This window comes from Mesocricetus auratus, unplaced genomic scaffold, assembly GCF_017639785.1.
Source record: "Mesocricetus auratus isolate SY011 unplaced genomic scaffold, BCM_Maur_2.0 Super-Scaffold_6730, whole genome shotgun sequence".
In the NCBI taxonomy this organism is placed as follows: Eukaryota; Metazoa; Chordata; class Mammalia; order Rodentia; family Cricetidae; genus Mesocricetus; species Mesocricetus auratus.
In genome coordinates, this window is record NW_024429184.1 from 21,956,444 (window position 1) to 21,982,211 (window position 25,768).

The 25,768-nt window shown below is 34.8% G+C and overlaps 1 protein-coding gene across 4 annotated transcripts in view; it reads left to right on the plus strand.

The window, feature by feature from the left end:
- Positions 1-25,768, plus strand: part of Lingo2 (leucine rich repeat and Ig domain containing 2) — a 1,146,222-nt gene that overhangs the window by 472,806 nt on the left and 647,648 nt on the right. For all 4 annotated transcript variants that reach the window (XM_040740264.1, XM_040740277.1, XM_040740262.1 and 1 more), the window contains one exon: positions 7,786-7,866. The gene's annotated coding sequence lies outside the window, so the exon portion shown is untranslated. The remainder of the gene's footprint in view (positions 1-7,785; positions 7,867-25,768) is intronic.

A 25,768-nucleotide genomic window follows, 5' to 3' on the forward strand; every position in this document is an offset into this window, starting at 1 on the left:
GTATGCATTAGACTTACCAGTAAAGCTGAAAACTAGAAAGACTTGGGAATGACCAAGGAAGGGAAAGGATGAGGATAGCTCTAACAAAGCAGCATTGTTGGAAAGAACCTTACAATTAAAATGGCATTTTCAGCACAGATGCAGCTAAAGGGGTTATTGTGACTGGATGAACAGTGTGTTTTAGTTAGGGCTTGAAACAAAAAGGAATGCAACTGATATCCAAAAGACAAAGGAAGTCAATTATGGAGAATTAAGAGTATGCCAATATTTTACAGTAATTGTGCTTGTGATATACTGAATGGACCCAATGGGCAGGAATAAACCACAATTAGACCATGTGAGCAATACAGAAGATACCCAATTGCTTGGAGTTAACATGGCAACAAGGTTCATATCAGATAGACGGGTTCAAGGAGGCATCTGGAAGATGAGAACAAAGGCACAGCTGGGAAACAGGGGACACTGGCTTCTGAGTTGAGAATTCTAGCCTAAGTATTGTTTGTTTGTCTGTTTCTTTGTGGGATTCAAGGTCTGATCATATATTTGTTAGTCTTACAGAATCATTTTTGATTGGACTTACACCTATAAGTAAAAGCTCTTGGTGAGGACAGTCTATGACTCTTGGCAATTTATTCTTGGCATTTTTATTTGACTTCCTTCATTCTCTTGGATAAAAGCTTAGCAATTCCTACATATTTTCTTAGTCTTTCAGAGCAAAATGTTAGTGTTTGTATTGCAGTATGTAGATAGCTGGACTAACAAGATGTCGACTCTTGTGTGCTTTGGTGTTGGGTTTCTCCTTCTTGTTTAAGGGCTTTCTAACATGCTGGTGAACATCATTGACATTAGAGAAATGGAAAACTTATAAGATTCTGTGAGTTCTTTTGGGTTCCACACACTGAGATATAACAGCTATCTGTCTGTCCAGGAATATCCTTCTCTCATTTTTGTTTGCAAAAACCAAGTTGCGAACATCAAGATAGGCATCCAAAATGTATCCCCCAAACATATTTGTGCTTCATCTCTCCAATTTTCCTTGGCCTATAAAACAAGGATGGCCCTCTGCAGTGGGTCAAGACACCCTGATTCATGTGAATACCTTGCTTGGGGTTCCATGAATTATCAGGACCACACGACCTGTGTTGGCTAGTTTATGTCAACTTGACACAAGCTAGAGTCGTTAGACAAAAGAGAGCCTCAATTGATAAAATGTTTTCATAAGACCTGGCTATAAGGCATTTTCTTAATATGAATCAATGCGAGAGAACCCAGTACATTGGAGGTTGTGCCTTCCCTGGGCTAGTGATCCTGGAAGGCTTAGCAAGTCATTAGGACCAAGCCAGTAAGCAGCAGAAATCCTCCATTGCTTTTGCATTAACTCTTGCCTCCAGGTTCCTGCCTTGCTTGAGTTCCTGTCCTGGTTTTCTTCACTGATGAGTTGGGATGTGAAAGAGTAAGCCAAAAAAGAAAAACATAAAACACTTTTCTCCCCGACTTGCTTTTGGTCGTGGTATTTCATCGAAACAATAGAAACCCTAACTAAGACACAAGCCTTCTGCTCTTTACCTACAGCATCAGCAGCTACTGCTGTGGTCATGTGCTTCACATAGGCAGTAGGAAGTTTGTGTTCATTGTCCCCTTCAATGAGTTTCTGACAGCCAGTGAGTGGGAGGAGATATTCAGCTTCATTTTGGCATTGTCAACTCCCTATAAGGAGTCCATGAAAAAAAGGAGTTCTAAGTTTTATTGCCTGACATCCCCATCATTAGTATTATAATGAGTTGTCAGATTTTCTTTCAAAATATAAAGTATTCCTCTGTTGAAATGGATTTTTCATTAGAAAGTCTATTAAGTGGCTCAAATATAGAACAAAATATGTATGACTATGAACATGGGTTTATAAATGAAATACTGATGACAAGACTCAAGGCACTGTCATAGCACTGAGGGTAACATAAATAAAAGTGAAGAACAAAAGGTGTGAATCCATTCCAGATATATACCCAATCTACAGTGGCCTGCTTGACCAATGAGAGTGAAACCTACTTCCAGTTGAGATTGGTAAGATTGCTATCTCTGATGTTTTCTTTTTCATTTATACAACAAACAATTTACACACAGGTTTAGCATGTGTTTAATGTAATACTAGATATGGCAGACGGACTGAACAGGAATGGTTCATGTCTTCAGAAAGCTTCACCACCGCTGTTTTCACTAAGCTGCTTCTACCAGTTTGTGTGCATATTTATGACTTCATTTTGTTGTTCTTGTTTAAGTATGGTTAAGACGGCTAAGGATCAGCTGTGCAGTCATTATATATCTGTCACATGTTTCCTTCTATCACAGAAAAAGGCAATTGTTACAAAATCAATTTTTGGGACTGCTGTTTTGTTTCAAGCCTTGGTCTGTTACTTGCCTTGTATACCTTGTCTATACCTCAGTTAAAAGTTGTTCTATGTCCCTCTGTTGTATCATTGGGAACAAAAAAAATAATATCTTTGGATTGTTTGGGGAATTAACTTAGCAAATGGCTGCTTTAAGAACAGTGTTTGGCATATAAAAATAATTCAGTAATTTTTATATCACTCTTCATGGGGCTTGAAAATTTTGGTGTGTGTATGAGAAAGACAGCATTCATAATGTGGACATATATTTTAAAAATATATTTAATTCTTAGCAAAGCATGTAGATTAATTGTCAAACAATATAGCCATAGTAGAATTTCAACTTTGAAAAGTTTATACAGAATAAAAAGTTTTAACTTCATTGACCTAATAAAGAGACACCACTGCATTGCATTCCACTCTAGGGTTTTGAAAGATTAAAGTGAATAAAAATATGGATATCCTTAGCAGGTGTATCTCTAAGAAAGTCATGAACAAAGAAAGTGTATGCCGCCAAAGCAGTCTGGAATGAAGTCCTCATAGCTCAGCTGGGAGTCCCCAAACAAAACAGTTAAAAAACCAGGCAACTTGAAATAAAGGATAAAAATTGCCTGTTTTGAGGTTTCCCCTTTTTTCTATTGAAGAACAGGTAGTGTGCATTTCATACTAAAGTAGAATTGGGTATAGTAAAAGTGCAAGGGTCTCTTTCAATAGGCTTCAGGCAATGTGCTTTAAGTGGGATCTGCAGAGAGAATTCATCAGTACTGTCAATGGACTTTTCTAAACTTGGGAAATGTTTGCTGTCAATATTAAAATTTCTAGTGAGTGACTCAATAAAAGCCCGTGAAAGTATTTTTCCCTTTTCTACATTCCTTTTGATCTATAGATGTAGATAAGTAGCATAGCTGGGTTGCTACATTAAAATTGGAAATTAACTGTCTTAACTTTTAGTTATTAGACTATTTTGTGATGTAGGTTGAGAATTACAAAACTGGTTTACTAGGATTAAGAAGAAAGTAATGGTGTATTCAATTTTGTGTATCCTAATGAAAAATAATTTTGAATATATATGTCCTGAGGAAATATAACTTCTATATTATCAATTTGCTGCAAATATCATATTAATTAAATCTTTAAATTTTATGTGAATGCCACCTGTTTAAATTATTAGAATTTTATGTATCTTCTAGTTTAGCTTTAATTACAGAACTAGACTGCCTTGCATTTTAATAACCATCCATTTTAAAAAGGGTCAAAGCGCCAAACACAAGAAAGATAAAACTTTCATTCAGAATTTCCCTCTTGCTTAACAACTGTGAAATGTTGATAATAAAACATGAAATCATCTAAATCTATTCTGATGCGCTGATTATAGGTTTTAAACTCAGTTAAACACCATTATACTAACTATCCTATTTATTTTTAAGTTTCCTGACCATAGGTATTTACCCGTGGTTCTATGGAGATGGTACTGTCTATATGATATGTCATATTGAGATAATATTTATGAGATACAATTATGAGATAAGTTTATATGTCTCAGATAGTAAGGTGGTCTTTAATATTTACTATGACTTATATTGAATAAACTAAATGTTTTGTTTCAATGTATTTCATTTATTTTGAGTCCTTGTGCTCTGGGTGTGTGTGGAACTGCATACATGCCATAGTCCACAGTGGAGATTAGAAGACAACCTGATAATGCCAATTATCTCCTTCCACCAAATGAGTCCTGAGATCTAATTCAGGTCATGAGGCTTGGTGGCAGGAGCCCTTCCTGACTGAGCCATCTTGCTGACCCTGAAATATTGTTTGTAAAGCAGTGGGGAGCATATTTAGCATAGTGGTCATGATTTCACCATTTCAAATCATTGCGTCTAAACAGACAACAAAGTAGAGAAAAATGAAGATGCCATCTAACTACTCATTTGTCACTGAGTGTAAAATCTATCTCCAATGTAGAGTGCACCATTTCTCTCAGAAGAAATCTAACTGCTCTTCTGTCAATGTACCTCCTCTTGTGGTATTGCCATCAGTCAGATGCTTCTTGGATGTTGCTGTGCTGTTAGCTTTCCTCCATTTATCCAATGAATGCACTGCTCACAGCTAGCCTCCTCCATTATCCAATGAAGGCCCTGCTCACTGTTAGCCTTCCTCTATTATCTAAAGAATGCACTGCTCACAGTTAGTCTTCCTCCATCATCCAATGAATGCCCTGCTCACTGTTAGCCTTCCTCCATTATCCAGTGAATGCCCTGCTTTCTGTTAGCCTTCCTCCATTATCCAGTGAATGTGCTGCTCAGTCTTAGCCTTCCTCCATTATCCAGTGAATGCCCTGCTTGCAGTTATCCTTCCTCAATCATCCCAGGAATAACTGCTCACTGTTAGCCTTCCTCCATTATCTCAGGAATGCAGTGATCACAACTTTTTTGCCATCATGCACTTTGAAACTTTATTCTTCCTGCGTATGCCCGAAACTACTGTGCAAGAATATAAATAAGGCAAAGAAAATGTCAATATTAAGGTAATTCTCATCTTAAGATAGAAGAAACCAGAGTAGACATTTGATATGAAAAATGAAATTCTTCCAGCTTTCCTATCTTGAAATAAAGTCTGAGAAACTTTAGATCTATTTGTGGAAAAAAAGAAGAGTGGTTTATAGTGTTGTTTTGTTTTGTTTTTTAAAGACATCTCCTTCAAAGCAAGAAGATTGCATTTTATCCCGCCAAATCAGTTGTAAATGTACAGGTGAAAATTTAAAAAACACTGGACTCTTTTCCTAGGGTCATTCACTTGCAATATATGTTTCCCCCTTTAAACAAGAAGGGAGATCATTCTTTCTCATTTGTTTTCAAAGTTTCTTGAAGCTAGTCTCATAAACCTAAGAGATTAATTCACTACATTTTGAGTAATGTGACATTTTGCTTATCTATAATTATTATTTTACACATTGTATATCAAAAAGTAAAACATAGTTTTGATTATATAAATTCATTATATACAACTCTAGACTCCTGAGTAGAGTCTTTTCATTTGAATAGTAACTAAGTCTGGGTTGCTTACAATTTAAAAACTATTAATTCTTCGAAGTGGTTGGCAGAGCCACAATTCACTCCCCTTTAATGTTACTCTATCATAATCACTGCAGCATGACCGTGATTATGAAACTGGATGTCCATAGTTTCCTATGTAAAGGAGTAATTCAAGTGTGGTTTTGTTGGCCTTGCTAAGTATTTGGACATATTTCATTTTATATATGTCTCAGAGATATTTTCTGACTACTAAATCACAATTGTTTGTACTCTAAATATTATTCCTTACTTTGAATTGTTTATTTCCATCTAAATTCTAAAGGCCTATTTCTGTTTATTGTTGTTGTTGTTCTTGAAACAACTCATTTAAACTATATCCACCAATTCTTATGAAACTGGACTTTCATATTTTTCCTCTTCTTTGTTCTGAAGCTGTATATTTGACTGCGCCAATGTCCTACTTTTTCCTGAAATCATTTTAGTGGGAAAGACCTAACACATGTATAACATGACCAAGGACTGCCTGTTGAATGGGCTTCTCATCCTACTCATTATCCTGTAATGCAGATCATGCAGCATTGGGAATTATAATTTGGGATGTGTTTCCTTACACATTCTATTGTCAGCCCAGTGAAACCAAAGCTGTGTTTTTCTGTTGAGACTCTTAAAATGCCATTTAGAAACCAACCTGCAAACACTCAACACTTGTTTCAGTCTTGTCAACATATCTCATCTGTTTTCCTCATTTCTCTTATAAACTTGATGTGTTGCTAACTTAACTTTTGTTTAATGACCATGATCTATTTATTCTTTTGCATTTATATTATGTATTTTATTGCCATAATCTATTTTTTCATAACTGCAAAACAATAATGTCTCAAAATTAAGCAGGTTGCTTACTAAAAGTTAAAGCATGACAGCAAATTGCAAATATAATACACAGCCCTTCTACAATAAAGAAGTTAAATATAAAATATTTTCATTTTATTTTTTATTTATTTTTAACAAGATTTGATTGCATGCCACAAGTTTGCCTCAAACTCACAAACATCTCACCTAAGCCATCTCAGTGTTGGGTATAAAAGTTGTATGCCAGCACACATAGCTCTGTGATGCTTAAATGTTATCACAAACTAAAGTTTTAATTTTTTTTGGAACATGCAAACTCCAACTTACAGTTTTTGTGCTGATATAAATCACGTAGAATACAATAACACTATGGGAAACTGTTGCTATGTACATATCATTCCTAGATGAATAGTCATCCAAATTGAGTTCCCCATGCTTGACAGCAAGCACATTACATTCCACTCATTAAGCCATCACCCCAGTATCCAACTGCACATGTAAATTTCTGAGAGCAGTGTTGAGTGTTTTCCTTACTGGTATCCACCTGATTTTTTTGAGATGATGTCTCTCAGAGAACCTTTCTGGAATTCTCTGTGAGTAGAGGCACAAAATTAACACAGGGCAACAACATCTTAATAATTTTCTTTTTGTTTGTTTGTTTGTTTTTTGAGACAGGGTTTCTCTGTGTGTCTTTGTAGACAAGGCTGGTCTTGAACCCACAGAAATCTGCGTGCCTCTGCCTCCTGAGTGCTGGGACTAAAGGCATGCACCACCACTGCCAAGCCTTAATACACATTTTAATTTGCTTTAAGCAAGTATTTTAAAATGATTGCTCCTATAGAAAATTAAAATCCAAATTTGAATTATTTTTGTAGTCTTGCTGAAGTTTTCTGTCTACCATTTTATTTTATCAGTTACACTACCTTGACATTCTATAATTCCCTAGAGGGTATTCATAAATAAAGGGAACATGAGCCATCTATCTGAGTAGTAGATGTGCTAGGTGTCTATTACAAAGTTAATTAATTCCTAAAACAATGGCTATTATTTTCATATCTTATGTATTTTGTACAGAGAAATTGTGGGCTATGAATTAAAATTCTTAACAAAAATCTATTTAAATTAATCAACTCTAAAGACTAAACAAGGATTAAAAGCCCTCTGCTTCATTTAGAAAAATATGTATACAGAAATGTATGTAGAGTAAGAAAACACTTTAATTACAAATGCTTGTTTTCATAGTAAAACACCCTCTCTTAAGAAAATAACACATAATTGAATGTGGATTTTCTTTGTAGTAGTTTATAATCTGGACTCTATTTGAGTGTCTTGGAAGTCCCAGACAGACATAATTTCCATTGCTATATTGCACAATTTAACAAAAGCTATAATAACAGCAATACACAGGGAAGCACTTTTTAATGGCAGTGTTGAGTGATAATAAAATTTAATGGCTAATCACCATCAGTGTACAAAGTCATACATTGCTCTGAACATTCTTTGCTTCCTTTTATTTATAGGAATTGAAGAGTGACACAGGAAGACAGCATCATGAGCTCTTGGTGCTTCTAAGATGTTCTATGGATTTTTAAACATATGAGGTAAACATTGAGTTTATTTTAGTTGTGTTTTGGGGATGAAAGTGAATACCATCTTAAAACTTGTTAAACTCTTATATTTCATGTAACATATTGCAGACTACTTGAATTCTATTCATATTTGTGTAGTATCCTTTATGAAAAATTTAGCATATTCAAGGGTAATTCTCTGCCTTCTTTTTATTTTTTAATTATTTATTTTGTATGCAAATCTTCTGACATAATCTCTGCATATATGGGATCTGGGGATTGAACTTAAGTCATCTAACTTGTTGATAAGTGCCTTTAACCATACCCACAGATTAGTGCAACTCTCAACCCTTATCAGAGACATTTCTTTTGGAAGTAGATGGTAATTAATACAGAGTTCCACAATTAGTCAAGGTACAAAAATTAAGAGACAGTGACATGATCAGCTCTACATGGTTCTATCAAACCTTTACTCCCAAGCCTCCGTGGTTGTCGTGAAAGAGTCATAGGAAGATTATAAGAGTCAGAGGTCATCATTGTGTGAAATGAAAATTTGTTGGACATGACAACACCACTGCACTTGTGAACTACTGTCAGCTGTAACTGCAGGCATAGAACTTTGGATCACACCAGATCAACTGACAGTACAGACGGGCATGAGACCATGAAGTCCAAGCCCCAACTGAAGAGCTATAGCAATTGATGGTTGCTAAGTGACTGAGAGACAGTTCTGAAGCATATAGATGCTAAAAGGCTATCTATAAATTGTTCCGTAGCCATGCATATATAAGCAACACTAAGCGGATTTAGTTTTAAAAACAGAGATTATGCACAGAAATGGGAGTGAAAAGTAACAGAGAAGGTGCAAGAGAGGAATAGCAATGGAGGGGATGGGAGGAATTTGGTCAAAATGTATCATATCAATGTATGAAAAGGGAACAAAGTTACATGTGATGTCTGATGGCTGAAGATGGACCTTTTTGAATGCTTATGCTTTGTTTAATGATATAATGGCTACTTAGGCTACTGGAGATTAAATTGAAACTGGGTTACTTCTGCTCTTTCCCCTCCTAAGTCCTAGTAATCATTTCTTCAGGCTTTCTACCTGTGTAGTGAGGATAACCTTCTCTTGGGAGTCTTGTTTACTTTTCTAGATGTCTTTTCTCTGTTTATGATGTTTCATCTGCACCAAAATTTTATGTATGAATGTGTGTGCTTCTCTTAATCTCTGTTTTTGTCTGCACACCTAAACGTAGAGAGAGAAAAATATGAAAATAAGGATTAGTGGGAAAATAAGGCATCTGTTATGAACATTGATTGTATGTGCCTGAAAACTATTACTCAAGAAACTGAAGTACGAATATTGTGCGTTCTCCAATAATAAGGGTTTGTGTCAAAAATCTGGAAAAGTAAAAATGAATTAAAAAAAGAAACTTTTCATTTAACTTAAGTATAAGAAGATGTATGAGACTATACCAATTCTGCCCTTGTGAAAACCAAAATACAGGATGCATAGAAAAGTTTCTTATACAAAAGATTTACGAAAAACCCAATATCAGACCAATAAAGAAAGGATGGTATATATGCAGATGGTCTACCTGGTTCAAAATGTGATCACACACAAATACATAAGTACATATTACTCCGGTACAGGAGACTAGGGCCAGAGAAAACAGACACTGTTCCTGGGGAGAAATAATGACTTACATAAGAAGGAAAAGGAGGGGTGGGATGGAAAGAGTGTGGGAAGGAAGGGAGGAAACTGGGAAAGTAGGGGAAAGGACAAGAAAAGAATTTTTAAAAAATATATTTTGTCCAGGAGTAAAACATGAAACCTTGAAGACAAAACATATTGAATTGGCCTTAATGAAAATAAAGGCATCATGGTTAAATTTAAATCTTACAATCCCATAATTTTATCTTCACACCAAGACATACAGCTCACAATTTACAATGGTGTCCATTTTGTTTACTTGGATGGGGTAATAGAACAATTGACAGTTATGGGAAGATACTCAGGGAAGCTGCTAACTTGTTCTTCAGAAACTATCTGTCATTTACAAAGTTCTTAAATCAAAAAAGAATATTTAATGACACTTAAAATATGTTAAATTTGAAATGATTCAAAGGTACTGTATAATGTAATTTCTTCTTGGAGTCTTTCTTAGCCTCTTCCTTCACAGTGCTTTCTGTGGGTTTTAGTAATCCCAATGAACTAACCTCTTCCTCTCACTTGAATTTGTGGAAGTTTTAATGCTATCTGATCCTGAAAACAAAACAACATTGTTTTCAGATGTGCCTTGAAAGACACATAGTTAGAAGGATATTATATTTTGACACGCTGAAAGTTAAATGCGAGTTATTATTTTATGGAATTATTAGAAGTTATTTTGAACATTAAAATTCCATTTGCTTGTGAAGGGGTGTTTTAAAAACATCAAATCCTTATGCAAATCCTCTCGGCACTGACAACTTCCATTTTAATAAAAGTTTGTATCAAAGAGAAATGAAATGATGGATGATAATCCTCTGACATGTTCTAAGCATTAGATTCATTTCACTGCCATCCTTAGTCTTTAGTACAAGAGTTGTCCTGTGGATGTATCTACTGGGTCTGGGTACCATGTAATCAGTTGATCTCTGATTTCAACCAGTTGTGAATTTCTCTAATGATCGCTGCATGCTGCAAAAAGAAGCTTCTGAGAGACCATATCTATGGTAAGTTTTATAACTTAGCACATATCAAGTTAAGTTTTATAACATAGTTAGTAATCGTGCTAGTCTTTGGCAATAGTAGGTTTCTCTCAAGGACCCAGGATGACCTCAATATCCTGGGTAGTTGGCTAGGCTTTCAGTACCAGGCATGATTTCCCTCTTGTTGAGTGGGCCTTAAGATCAACTAGACAGCAGTTGGTAACTGCCAAGATGTGAGTGTCATTATTGTATACTTGACAGTATTCTGTTTATCTAGATCTTGTTGTTTGTAGGTATCACAATGGGCAGGAATATAGATTGTTTTTCCACAGAAAGTTTTATGGAACCCCCTGGTACTGGGAAAGACAGGGCAAAGGAAGAAGACTTTCAAGTCGATCCCAGTTTGAACATTGTTTCTATCAGAAGTTTAATAGCTGTTTGTAAAACTGTAGTTTTTTTTAAATTAGTACAAGGCTATACAAGAAAAAAATATACAAAATAAAAGCACATTTGTTTGAAAACAAGTTCCCAGAGCAGGCACAACAATGAAACAATGTGAATTTCAAAAGATTAAATTTACTTATTTGTAGAAGACTGTTTGAGATGATGAAAATTCTCTGCAAATATGTTAAAGTCAAGCTAGAGGAGGTTAAAATTCGTATCTGTGTTTCTAAAGCAGCTCCAGAGCACTTGAGTATGACCCATTATAGAACTATCCATAATTATATGGATTTATTTTAAGTAGCAAAAAGTACAAAGAAAAAAAGGAAAAATAGCCCTGTGAAATTGGTGTATGTCTATAACACAGTTACCCACTGCATCTGACATATAATGTACACATACCATGTAAAGTTGATATATACTGTATATAACTACCTAAAGTTCGGGTAGAGGTGAAATTTGATTTTTGAAACAGTTTGTCAATATGTTGCCTGCCTGGGCTGCATCCTGCCTCAGCCCCTTAAGTGCTATGCTTATAAGTATTTGTCACCCTGCTGGAGCTTGGAGCTGTTTACTTGGTGTGTTTAGCCAGCCAGCTACTTCTCACAGTGGATTTGGTTGCTCATATCTCAGTGATCTGTCATTATTTCATGGCCTTTTCTTCAGAGAAGTATCATTTACATATGTCATTAGATCATTTCATTTAATTTCATGTTGGATTTTGATGATCCATATCATCCTCATTTAAGAAAACCTTTTGTTTAAATTCTATCAATTATTGGGACATGCTTTAATTCATCTGTAAAGTAGAATGTAAAGAAATGACTGCAGTCTTTCCATTTCCCATACCATGAACCATTACCTGACATTATCTACCCAAATTAAGGCAGAATACATTACCGATTACAATCCAGGGCCAGAATTAATTATGAACCTGAGAAGGGGCAACAGAATTACTGATTACTCAATGCGATCTGAAGACTGGTTAGTAACTAGTAGCAAAAGGAAAGAACTTACTATCTGTCATAAACTACATGCTTTGCTATTTCAATAGCCTTGAATTGGATACCAACAATTAGTTTCCTAGCAGTTCAATTTGCAGCATAAGTTTAAATCTCCTAAGAATACTTTATTATTTTTAGTCATTTGGGGCTATACTCAAGTTAAGATGTTGGTCTTTTAATTAGAATTGTCATGTGTTGAGTAAATTAATTTAGTTTTAAAGAATATGTTAGCAGTGTTTTAGATTTTTCTTTGTATTCTCTGCATGGTTATAGTGAGAGCAAGTCTAGGCTATACCTTGTGATTGGGCATCTCAGTATCATAGAGTGTCCAAAAGTATACATGTTTAAAATCTACGGTTTTGTCTTAACCTGTACTTGTCCTGTACTTGTCTTAAAAACATTGAACTTGAGCAAATTAAAATGAATAAACTGTGATTATGTTAGGAATAAACGTAAAGGCTTTTAGGCTTTCAATCTAGGCATTCTTCCAGCCCTGTTTAATCACAATTCTCTGTACTGACATTTACACTTCAAGTGACTATTTTATATGGTAGTAGAACCCTCTCCGTTTGACATTTTTTCATGCAGACAGCTTCCTTATCAGTAACAGAAGAACTGATATTATGGCTCAAGAAAGGCATCCTTGTGCCCCAAGCCTTACCTGGCTTCTAGTAAAAACTAAGTAAATCTTTGGATATATTGAATATATGTGAAAATGCTTTCCCACTACCTTTTATTTTTCACCAAAAACAACTTAGCAAGCCACGAAAGTCCTTTTGGGAAGAATGCAAAATACAGTAGTTTATTACTGACATTTACTAATCTAGTCTCATAATACCTGTAGGCAGCCATTTTGTTTCACACATTTTACAGCCTTCTCCATCAGAACAAACAGTATAAATACCTCAGGCTATAGTGCACTTCACAGTTCAGCTATACATTCAAGTTTATTCTTCCATCAATGCTAGTCTACATCCTTATGTATCCCATCCAAGGATCATGGCACTTATTCTATGAGTCAATAGTGTATAATCGTACTGTACAGCATCTGGAAAGGGGAAGAATCTAAAATGTTAACAAGCTTTAACATGGTTTTATTGTGTGCCCATTTTTATCTCCAGAGATCTGTAATTTTGGGTGTTAAAATATTACTGTTAAATGTTTTGAAGAATTGAAAAAGGAAGAGCCTAATCAGGATTTGGGTTGTATCCTCTTTACCTACACCTAACATTGTGAATTTGTAAGAATCCAACTGGCATAACTGGGTTTTCCTTCCTTCATGATATCTCTTCAGGGAAAGTAGAAGAGATAACCAAACTGCAACTCTACCTTGATAGGCTGCAGCATGGCCTATTTGTTGCAAGTAAAGAGTCTTGAGATGTGTTTAGAAGACATTATTTTTTTTGTTTTAATTGAAAGATAAAATTCTTGGCATGTACTCATCTCCATGCTCTTCCAGTTATGGGAATTATGGACAAAAAAAGGAGATATTATATAAATCCTCACAGTTCTTTCTGTGATATACCAATTTCTGTTAATAATTTGTTTTTCAGTTCTATAAAAGATAATTTTTTCAAGGAGGGGTCCTATTTTTGGTCATTCAGGATATTAGAGATGATTCTTTGACTTAATGATGATTTCTGTATTATAGACAATATGTTAAGATTTGTATAATTATCCTCATTAAAATATTAGGATATAAATGCTATCAGTGTTACCGGTTGGCAGGTAAGAAACCTAAGAACAGCGAGATGAAAAGATTTTCCCAAAGTTATGCTTTGAATATAATTCCCGTCCCTTTGGTGCCCATGCTAAAAACCTGGGTCCACACTAGAAGTGGGAGCTGATTTTGGAAGACAGTGTAATTTTTAGGGAATTAGTCCTGCTGGGAAGAAGTAAGTCAGGGGGAACTTGTCTTGAAAGATATCTACCAATTTGCCTCTTTCTCAGTCTTACTCTAAATTTTGCCATCATCAGGAAGGCAACTGTGCTTTTCTTGCCATGATAGTCTACCTCATCCCAGGCTCAAAGCAATCCAGTCAGATAAACATAGAAATTAAGAATCTATTGGGCCTTGGGTAGTAGATCAGTATTTATCCCTGGCATACAAATGTACTTTGGGTGCCCATCCAACAACGAGAGATGCACTCTCACCCTGGACTCTTGGTGGTGGGTCTAGGCCCTGCCTTGGATGAAATGACAGACTATGGCCACCCCCATGGAAGACCTCACCCTTCCTGGGGAAAGGAAGGTTGATTCTGCAACGATAAACGGCACACTTACTGAAAGTAAAAGTATTTATTGTAGAAATTACTCACAAGAGACAAATAACCCAGATGAGCCGAGTAGTTTTTCCCCCGACGAACTAGAAGCTGGAAAAGAGAGCAAGACTTCCGCTGTTCAGTCTTTTATACCTTCCTCCATACGCACCTCTAGCCATGCCCAAAAGTGGGCCTAGCTAGTGATGTAGGTCACTGCCTACGACCTTATACATCTTTAGTCATGCCTAAAGTGGGTGTGGTTAGTGGTGTGGTAAACCACCCTTTTATTACCTCATCTGTATGTGCCTCTAATAAGTCACATGGCTAATGGTGGAGTTCTGTTTTCCTCCTACAGAAGGGATATTGGGGGGGTTGGTGAGAGGGCGTGGGAAGAAGGGAGGGAAAGGGAGAGTGACCTGGGATTGACATGTGAAGCAACCTTGTTTCTAATTTAAATTTAAAAATAAAAATTAAAAAAAAGAACTAAAATAGTTTTTTCCCTTAAAATCTCTCATATATTTATCAGAGTTATGAAAATTTGGCTAACATATTCAAGAAGCCTTAATTGGTAAATAAGTTGCCAAGGAATATTTATCAATAAAGGCCAAAGATAAAGAAAGTTTCTTTCTTTTCTTTATGTAGTCCTAGGAATTAATCCCAGAGCCCCATAAGTGTTCGACAATTTATATACCATTGATCTATATCCCAGGCCAAGAATATTTAGTGAGAATCGGTATTCAACAATAACAGTGAAGATATCACTGGGGAGCCAAGTGCAGTCTTCTCTGTGCTCTCTTCAAAATCTCCAGTCATTTTGATTAGACACAAAGGGAGGAGCCCCATAAGAGATTGCTGGGAAGCTGATGAGTTCCGGCTCCTTATGCTTGCATCAGGAAAACTCTGAGAGAAAAATAAAATAGCATGAATTCCTTTCCCCCTGACTGCTAAATAATTTTGCGTCTCCATGTAAATTTCGTCTCAGAAAGGAATATCAGTAAGATTAATCTCAGCAGGTCTCTGCAAAACTTACTGCATCAGGCCTCCCTCTTGATTCTGATTACATTTTATCCTGCTGTTGTGTGACACCTAGCGTCCTTGGAGTCTCTGTGTCTCTCAGTACATTCCCTGTATGTAATTTGCAGTAGCATTATCAGAGTTCAGCACCTAATTAATTCACCAATCAGCTGTCAGAGCCTGTGATCTTTCCTAGTTCACTGGTGATTTCCCTGTGGGAGAATCAGTATTCTGAAAGTATCATTTCCATTATGCTGTGTGGTGTTTGAGTGGAGTACCAAGTTATGCTGCATGTTCATGGAAAATATGCCATCCTCATGAGTGCCTTGATGACTTTATTAAAAATATCTTCTCTCACCCCTCCTCTCTTGTCTTATGAATACCAGTCACACTACAGTATAATATACCATAAAGTCAGTGACTCGACAGTTCATACCCTTCCAAAATGGTTTTATTTCTTATATTGTCTTTCTGATTAGTCAAATTCAATATTGAAAACAAAATATTTTAAATGTATTGTGTGTGAATAACAAATATATATGATAAATAGCAATGATGTTCATCGCCAAGTGTTAGGCAACAGTTAACATACCTTGAATTAACTGATATAATTCAATTCCTCCCTTGCCCTGCTATAGTTAAGTTGCATTATGGTTTTTTTCATTGTTCTTTTGCCTTTCATTTTGGCTTTAGACATTTTATCTAAGAGTAATTGTTATGGAATACGTAAAATAATGATTTTACTTTCTACTAATTGAATTGCACAGCACCTCTGAAAGAGTCAGAATTAATATTTTAAATGAAGTATTTCTTCTCTTTTCATTTATAACAAGTCCTGGAAAAACTTGTAGTCAAGGAAAAGACATAATAGAGCATTTTATTTCTACTTCCATTTGTTTGTGGTACGATGCTAATAGTTCACATTATCTGCATATTGAGATGGGCATTAAGGATTTGTGGACCTATTTTAAAACAGGTAGGTTTTAGTCAAACTTTGTGCCTTCACTCACTGGAAGTCTTTGCAATAATCTGAAATATGGAATTACTTGTGTTTTGGTTGCCCTTTAACCATAGTCTTTCATTTTGTTCATGGCATTTGAATTTCTAAGGCATACAAGGTAACATACTTAATTCTCAGTCTGAGAAGATTTTATATCTCTTCATGAGGAGATTGATTCAGTGATATGTTTAGTGAGGACTGTGTCTGAGGCAATATTCTGATTATATCATACAAGTGACTTCAGGATATCTAATTTTCTCATAACTAGTGACATTAATTTTAGCCATTTGGCTAACTTTGTCCTCTCTTCCAGGGCTCACATCACAACTCTGTTTTCCTAAACTTCCCTGAAATTTCCTCATCTGCTAACCCCACCTATCTCCTGTTGACCAATCAGTGTTTCACTCATCAACCAATAAGAGAAACATATATCCAGGAGACATCCCCATCACCAACTTTACCTTTAGATTTTCATGGGTTTGTTACCATTATTATTGCTGGCATATAGTTATAAAATGGACACTTTTTGAACAGTACTAAAGGAACATTATTATTTTTATCATTATTGAGTGAGCTTATGTCTTTAATATTACTTTGATTGCAGGTATTAATTACTAGAATAAAACCATAACCTATCTCTGTCCTTGTAGTCCACATATTTTCTTCATCACTTTCTCTTGTCACCTTTACTCATGGTCCTCTTATTCAAGCTAGAGTGACTTGCAGTCTTACTAGCCTTCTAGTCTCCCATTTCTCTGTTCCTACATCCCCTAAATTCCTAACCTAGAACCTCTTTTCCCATTTTTGTAGATTCAAATCAGATTCTCTTCCAGTCTTTTTGTTTTTGCTTTGTGGATCTACAGTATATGGATTATAATCATGGATTTACTATATCTATTGTTTGTTTGTTAAATTAAACTATAATTACCAAATGTGACTTTTTAGGAGTTTTTTTCCATGCCATTTATGTCACCTCCATATTAGCAGCATAAAGTTCTATTGGTTGGAAATTCAGAGAGTTACTACTTTTTTTTAGTTTCTGCTGTTTTATGACTCTTAAGAGCTGTGAAAGAAAAGCTAGACTTGAGGAAGAAGAACAAAACAAAACAAAAAATCTGAAAGTCTCAAATAAGTTGGGCTTAAGTCATACAAAATTTCTTTTTTTTAATATTTTAAGAATTTGGAATGCCAACCCAGTAGTTGGAGTTTTAAAGATAAAAAAGTGAAACATAATAGCCTGGAAACATATATTCACTCAACAACAATCAGAAAATTATTGTTTTTCTTTCTTTTTTTTTTTTGGTTTTTCGAGACAGGGTTTCTCTGTGGCTTTGGAGGCTGTCCTGGAACTCGCTCTGTAGACCAGGCTGGCCTTGAACTCACAGAGATCCGCCTGCCTCTGCCTCCCGAGTGCTGGGATTAAAGGCGTGCGCCACCAACGCCCGGCCAGAAAATTATTGTTAAACATTAAAGCTTTGCATGCAATTAGCTTATTTTAGATGGATATGTGAGAAGAAGGCAAAACATACAAAGATAAACTACTTGTCTATAAGTTAGAAGAGAAATAAGGTTCTATATTAATAAAGCTCAGAGACAGTTTGCTTAAAATAAAACAAAGTAGAAGGTTAGGAAATTGTAAATTGTAAAAGCCTATAAAGATTGAATTTTAACATGAATAAATAATGTCAGAGGACATCTTGAAGCCAAAGAACATAGGACAGATAAAAATGCAAACAAAGCATGAGAGATTAGAATTTTGTCAAAGATGGGAAAGAATGAGTAACTGAATTCAGTGAATGAACATTGCCTACACAGAAAGGAAAACTCAACAGACAATGAAAGATGATCAGAGAAATGTAAATGTGGTATTTGAGTTTGCTCTGAGGATAATAGAAATTAGGACATTTCATAATTTATAATAAAAATCAGAATTATATGAATGAAACTTTGAAGGCCTTAATAATAGTAATTTAAAATTGTAATTAAAATATGACCCTATCATTTTGCACTTCTCTTTCTTCTTCCAACCCCTTCTACAACCTCTCCCTCTAACTCTTCCCATCTCTCAAATATATATACTCTTTTTCTCTTATTATTATTGTTGTCATACACACACTGTATGAATGTGTGTGTGTGCCTAATATATAAATACAACCTGCTGGATTAGTTTTGGGCTTCTTGAATTTGATTTCAAGTCTGACTATTTGATATTGCATAATCAATTAAGGAGCACATCACTGGGAAAGACTAATATTCTCTCTCTCAGGAGTCATTAGTTGCTTGCTGTTCATTGCCTAGACACCGAGTCCCTTGAGATTTCCCTCTTCAGTGTATCCATTGTTTGGAGTTTGTATAGCAGTCATATAGTTGACATATTATAAGTATAGTTTCCCTTTCATTTCTCAGAGACTTAATCTCCCTGCAAACTTCCTGGCTCTTAAAATCTTTCCACACCCTCCTCCTAGATGTTCTGTAAGACTTAGGTGGAGGAATTTTCCTGTATATATATATATCCGATAGCACTGGGCACCCGACAATCAATTGATGTGTGTATTTTGACCAATAGCTTATTTCTGTAATGATCTTCGATATGTTGCAAAGAGAAGCTTCTTTGATGAGGTATGAGTTATATTTATCTGTGGGTATAAGAATAAACAAACATTTAGAATTTGGCTAGAAGTTACTCTGATCCATTAAAGGAACTGTGGTGGTCTCTCCTCTAAGATCCATGACCTCACTAGCCTGGGTAGTTGGTGAGGTTTTCAGGATCAGGCTTGATTTCCTTTCTGTTGCATTGGCCTTTATTCCATTCAAATAGCTGTTTGTTGTTGTAAATATGTGAGTGCACTATTAGTGAACCATGACTGTAGCCTTGCCATGCTGTGTTTTTTTATTATTCATAGGCAGAACAACTAAGTGGAACTATTGATTGTTTTCTCCTTTGGCAGCTTACATATCATCTTCTTGGGCTATTAATGCTAATCCTTTGGAAGGAGGTTTTCAGGTCAGATGTGCATTGAATTCTCTAATTCCTTTGTCCCAGATACACGGTGTCTTTAGCAATAGAGACTTAACTTAAACCTCTGGGGGGAAACTAAGGACAATAGCAGTAGCCTATATTGTTTTGGGAAACTCTTGACCTTCCCTGAATTCAAAAGTGGTTTCTCATGCCTAGTTGTTGGGTTTTTTAGATGGTATATATGGGACTTGAGGGGAACATTGTCTGCCCAAATGGCATAGTTTCATCATATATATATATATATATATACATATATATATATAATCACAGATGAGAAAATACATGTTATTTGTCTTTCTGGGTACTTTTAAAATATTAAGTTTTACGAAAATATACACAACAAAACCCTTATATGGATAAAGAAATTATCACTGCACTTAATCTCTCTGCAAGGACAATGTTGATTCAAGAAGTTCTGGTGGGAACTATTGAGGTATATTGACCATTGGACAGGCCTGGTGAACATGACTGGTGCTTCTGTCAATCGGATTTGCTAGTATCATCTTATTTTTGTTAATGACAAGCATGGGGGGCAGTGTAGAATCACTAGAGATTATCAGATGATATCCCTCAGAGACCAGATGAGAAGGATAAAGGCTAATGGCAGGTCATTCCTTCTTTATTAATCAGGTGATCTTAGATAAAACTGAATTCTTGGCTTACTAAAACCCATTCCCTACTCTGAAGACTGTAACAATTCTCCTGCCCAAGCAAGTTGACTCAATGAGACAGTGGATTAAACTTATTATAGACTACCAGAGTTTATAACTTCAGTGGTTTGGTTTGAAGATCTTCATGACCTTATTTTTATTCTAGATCATGTAAACACTTTCTTTCATAAAATACAAGTGTGTTCAGATGAACCCAATAGAAAAGGGGCAGAAAATAATGGTTTTAGATGTAGAAAATGGTTGAAGACTGCAGAAAACAAACACACAAAGAACCAGTCAAGAAACCAAAAAAAGACAGAAGCTCATGGAATTTGCAAAATTATCAGGGAAAACATTGCTCTCACCACAAGAGGTGTAGTCAGTTCTATTATTTACTGTTAACTAAACTGTTTTACATAACTTGTATGTGACAGAAACTGAAACCCGAGTTATGGTAACCTAACCAATAGAGCATCACATTCTTTCTAATGGAGATGAAAATATTTATCTCAGAAATAATCCATGTATGCATTCTAAAAATATATGTGTGCTGCAAAACTTCTGAAATCATATGGTACTGTTAAAATTCATTTTGAAATGATTAATGAGGTGACTTAGCAGGTAACAGTGTTTGCAGCCTAGGCTGATGATCTGAGTTGGATACCTGTAACCCACTGACTATAAAACATTAACACTTTATGTCACAATTTCTATGTTTGTCATGACATGAAATTTGGGAGACACAAGTTTAAGGAAGCTCTACTAACACCAGAAAATTTATGTTCATTTCCTTATATTTAATCAGCATAAACATATATAGATATCTACAAATAGATGTTTTCTAATAGTGGAATGATTTAATAATTAGATAGCATTGTACTGTAGGAAAAATATTTCATGATAAAAGCTTCCTATATATTATAAAAAAGGCAGGTGGTCTACTTTTATTAAAATAAAAATTAATGTTAAATTAAAAAATATTTCATAGAATGTTTATCAACTACATATAAGAGGAATCTAGTTGTTTCTCATAAAACAGATAAATTCTTTTTATTATATTCTCTATATAAATATCATATGATCCAATTTTAGCTGCACTCAGTAGAGTCACTAAAGCATATAAGATGATTAATTTATATTCATTGCATAGATCTTTATCTTATGAATATATGTTAATAATTTATAAAATAAGGAAGTGACCAATATGTAGAATATGACTTTTTAAGTTGTACTAATATAGCAGTGTCAAAATGATTGATTATCTTAAAGACAGTATATGTTCTCTGATATAGAATCAAGGCTTAGTCGTGAATGAATTATATATTGTATTTTTTAAAACATTGTCTGGATAAAATTTATCTGGACAGTGAAACTGAACTATCACCTTTATGTATGGGAATTACATGTTTTTGTCATCCCACAATGGATTTTGCAAGTGTCCATTTGTATTGTGTGAATAACACAGGAACTGCTCTTCTGTGACACTCTTAACCACTTCATTTCTAAACTTCCACTATTATTTATAACTTTGCTTAGAGTACATGTCTCTACAGATTATTTGCCTTGTACTGAATAACTCAGCTAAGGTTGATTAGTCATACACTATTTAAGTGTGAAAAGAGAGAACAAGAAATAACTCCATACAGAATCATTGTCAATAGAAGATGACACAGACTGAAGTCATAATAAATGTTGAATGGAGAATACATCAAGTTAATGTATGGTATATTCCAAAACATTGTCTGTGGAAGACTTGGTTTATTGTGATGTTAAAAGTACCAAGCATGGTCATGAAAGGCCAGGTAGTTTTGAATTCCTGAAGGGCAAGGTAACCTTTACATAAATGAAACCTGCTGAGAGGCCAAAAGGAAATTTTAGTACATCTGTCAAATTTTCTTTGCAATGGTTATAAACAAAGAATATATATATATATATATGAGAGAGAGAGAGAGCCTTAGTAACAAAATGTGTCACTGTTCTGCTAGTAGGAAATAAGTACATTATAAAACATTATTTATAAAGCCATGTACAGAGACAGAACAATTCTAAATTATTACCACTGATGATGTCAGCCAGTCACAAATCTCACTGGACATCTTTTAAATATCCAAACCAAAAAGTCAAGTTCCTCAGTGAAATCACTGATTAACTCATAAACCAGGAATAGCAGCTTACTATTGAGAATCCATTTTCAGTGATTAAACTTTTAATACAGACAATAAACTCTTTTCTCCTCTTATTCATCCCTATAGCAAACTAGAGTATTCAATATGATGCTAATTTGATGTTATTTTATATAAAGAAAGAGAAACTATAAAGAATATTCCATGAGAAATTATTTGTGAATTTCAGGAGAACTGGAGACATGAAATCCTCTAAATCATTGAAGAGTTCAGGTGATTGACAGAAGAAAGTCTCTTTCTTCCCCTAGTTCAGACTTGCTTTCCTGTTTGATCAGTGATGTTATATTACCGCTGAATTGCTTAAACTATTACCATCCTGTGAATGTTTTTTTCCACTTTCTCAACTAACCCCTTCATGTAACTTTTTGAATATTCCAGTTTTGCAATTGACAACACACATATTGTTTGAGATTCCAAACTCATTTATATTACCTTTTCCAATGTGGGCTTTATCATAAAAGATGTATGCCATAGATTGGCATTTAATACATCTTAGCTTTAGTGATCTGTTTTCAGAGGGATTCCCACCATTAGACAGGATATAGCTTGTGCTCTGGATGCTACTGAAGGAGAGGTGATTCTTGGAATGGATTTCTCACTGTGAGAAGAATATGTCAACATGAAGTGCTAAAGTAGACCCAGAGACACCATAGAGATTTTCCTGATGAAATAAATCAATAAAAATAAAAGCAGACTATAAAATTAATGACATTACTTAGAATTTTCACTGCTAGCTTTAACATGGCCTTTACAGCAGCTGACTTTGATAAGTATTTTAAAATCTGTTTTATAATTAATAAACTGAATCTCAGTGAAATTGAGGTAAATACCTAACTTCACTAAACTTAGCAAGAGAAAATATTTAACTCAGATCTGTCAAGCTCTATAGCCCAGTATCTAACCAGTCTGGACTGCCCCCAAGGCTGCCCACTACTAATGAGGCTCGAGTAGATCATGGCTCTACTCTGCACAACTGAAGCTAGCAGGAGTCTGCTAACCTCTATCTGCCCCATGGCTCCATATTTCCTGAAGAACTGATACTTGTGATTAGAATTCTGCTCTCACCAGGTAAGACTGCTCAGCTATATTTGAAAACTGTGCAGCAATAAATATGTCTTTATATATCTCATTGTTTTGCATTATGTTGTCTTGGCAACTAATGCCTTTACATCATATAACTTGATGCATGCTTTCTAATGAAACTTTGGGTCTCTAAAAATGGATACATTTTCATTAATCTTGAATTATGTGATAATACTGCTATAAGCACACGATACAGACTGTTAGTCACCTTAGTAAAAGAATCACTGCTACAATTTACTTTAAAATTTGAGTTTTTGTTTTTTACATATCGGAGGCTTTATTGTGAGACATAGGTGTTTTATAGTGCTTTCTTTATTATAATTTAAAGGATGAATTATGTTTGTATAAACACTCCGTAATGGGCATTGCATATATAAGAGAGGCACTGGGTTGTGTACAGTTATTATCACAGTATTATTTAGTCCTTTTATCCTCTCAGTCAGCCTCATATTCTTGGAAGCCAGTGAATAAAATGACTGAATATGAACCTACAAGTTAAATTTTGGAACCATCTGATAAGAGAATATAGATAGAACTTTATTGTTGTTTGGGGGCAATATATGTACCCAGTTTTTCCAATCAAACTAATTCAGTCTTTCTGCAGTTGTCACACAGGGAAGTGCATTTTACATTCAAATTCTTTTCTAATTTTAAGTCTTATAATTTAGAAGAAATACCCTTATATTATAAAATAAAGGCTTCTCCATTTTAAAGGTTATGGATCCTTTGAAATTTTGACAGTTTACTCTTAAGAACAAAGAGTTTTCATTGATCCATTCATCATAGTTAAAACTAAATTCTTTAATATAAGACCTTAGGGGACAGAATACGTGAATTTAATAATAATAAACATAGAATATTTCAATTGACATATCAGATGCCTTGTACATAATTAAAGGATAACAGACATGCATTTCAGATATATTGTCTTCTGGGTCATTATAACAAACAGATAAAGCACTGACCTATTTTATCATGAATCTCCTAAGTGTTTGGTAGCCACATCTGCCTTCCACAAAGAATTTCATGGTCACTCAATCATATATTTTATATCAATGGTTCTCAATTTGTAGGTCACAACTCCTTTGGTGTCTAAATAGTCTTTCAGAGGAGTCACCTAAGAGCATCAGAAAACACAGATGTTTATGTTTACTATTCATAATATTAGCAAAATTAATTATGAAGTAACAATGAAAATAATTTTAAAGTTGGAGTCACCATAACATGAGGAACTGTATTAAGGGATCATAGTATTAGCAAGTTTGAGAACCACTATTCTAGACTAGGTTGTAAGACACTCTGGGAAATTTCTCAAGATTAGTCACATGGTTATCCTAAAAAGTGTGCTACTTGAATATCATATAAAAATGCTTAAGAAGAACTTAAACGGGTTTGTCAAGTGTGTCCCAAAGCCACTCTTGTGTTTCTTTTTCTTATGATGCTTTGCTCTTCTTAATCATAGACATGTGTGGTCAAAGATTGCATGGTTGATTTAGGTGATCACAGGCCTTTTTAACAGAGTCAGTCAATAGCTGGGATAAATCATGTTCAAAATAGTTATATAGATATATTTTCCTCTAGTATTCAGGACATTTTTAAGCAACATATTTTAAAGAAATTTAATGTTGCCACTCATTGGTGGTGCACGCCTTTAATTCCAGTACTCTGGAGGCAGAGGCAGGCAGATCTCAGAGTTCAAAGCCAACCTGGTCTACAGAGCAAGGTCCAGGACAGGCTCCAAATCAATATAGAGAAACCCTGTCTCAAAAAAACAAAATTAAAAAAGGAAAATTTAATGTTGAGTAAGGACACATTTTTCACTATTTTTAAAGCATTTTTCACAATGAAATTTATATTATACTCTAGACATTTAAAATATATGCATGTGTCCGAATAAAAGTGTTCATATAATAGAAATTAACTAAATGTAAAGGAAAATATCCGGCTATTTAAGAATATGTGGAATATTATGATAAGAAAACTAAAAAAAACAGAGAATATATGAGATAAAAATTTTATGGTAACTGGTGAGGTATAAACCTTCCAGGAGTAGAGACTGTTGGATAATCCCAATGTTGAGAAAGTTTCCCATGATCTGCATTGTCAGGACAGTAAGTGGATCTTCACTCTTGATTTATGATTAAATTAACAATGCTACAAATCACTTCTGCCTCCTTTCTCTCTGAGTTGAGCCACCTAACTGGATAGCACTATGTATGTGACGCTGTCATGAGAGGAATTTTAAGTGTGATTGCATAGTTTTACTTAGCCAAATTCATCTGCCAATTTTCTTTATTTCATCTCTGCTACTAACTAAAAAACGTTCTATCATATAATCCACTGCAAGTATATACGAAGGTGAATTTACTGGGATCCCCCCCCCCACTGACTGAATGTACCTTAGGCAAAAAGAAACTGTTTGTAGAATTGGATCATTTATTTTAAGTGATCTTACAAAATCTGCTAGGTCAATGGTAGGTGGTGACATGGGATGTTTTAATTTTCCCCTTGGTGATTTTCTTGGGCTCAAGTGTATTTGGATTTTCACATAAGGTTTTTGGTTTGCTAGTACTGGCTCCTTTGTGA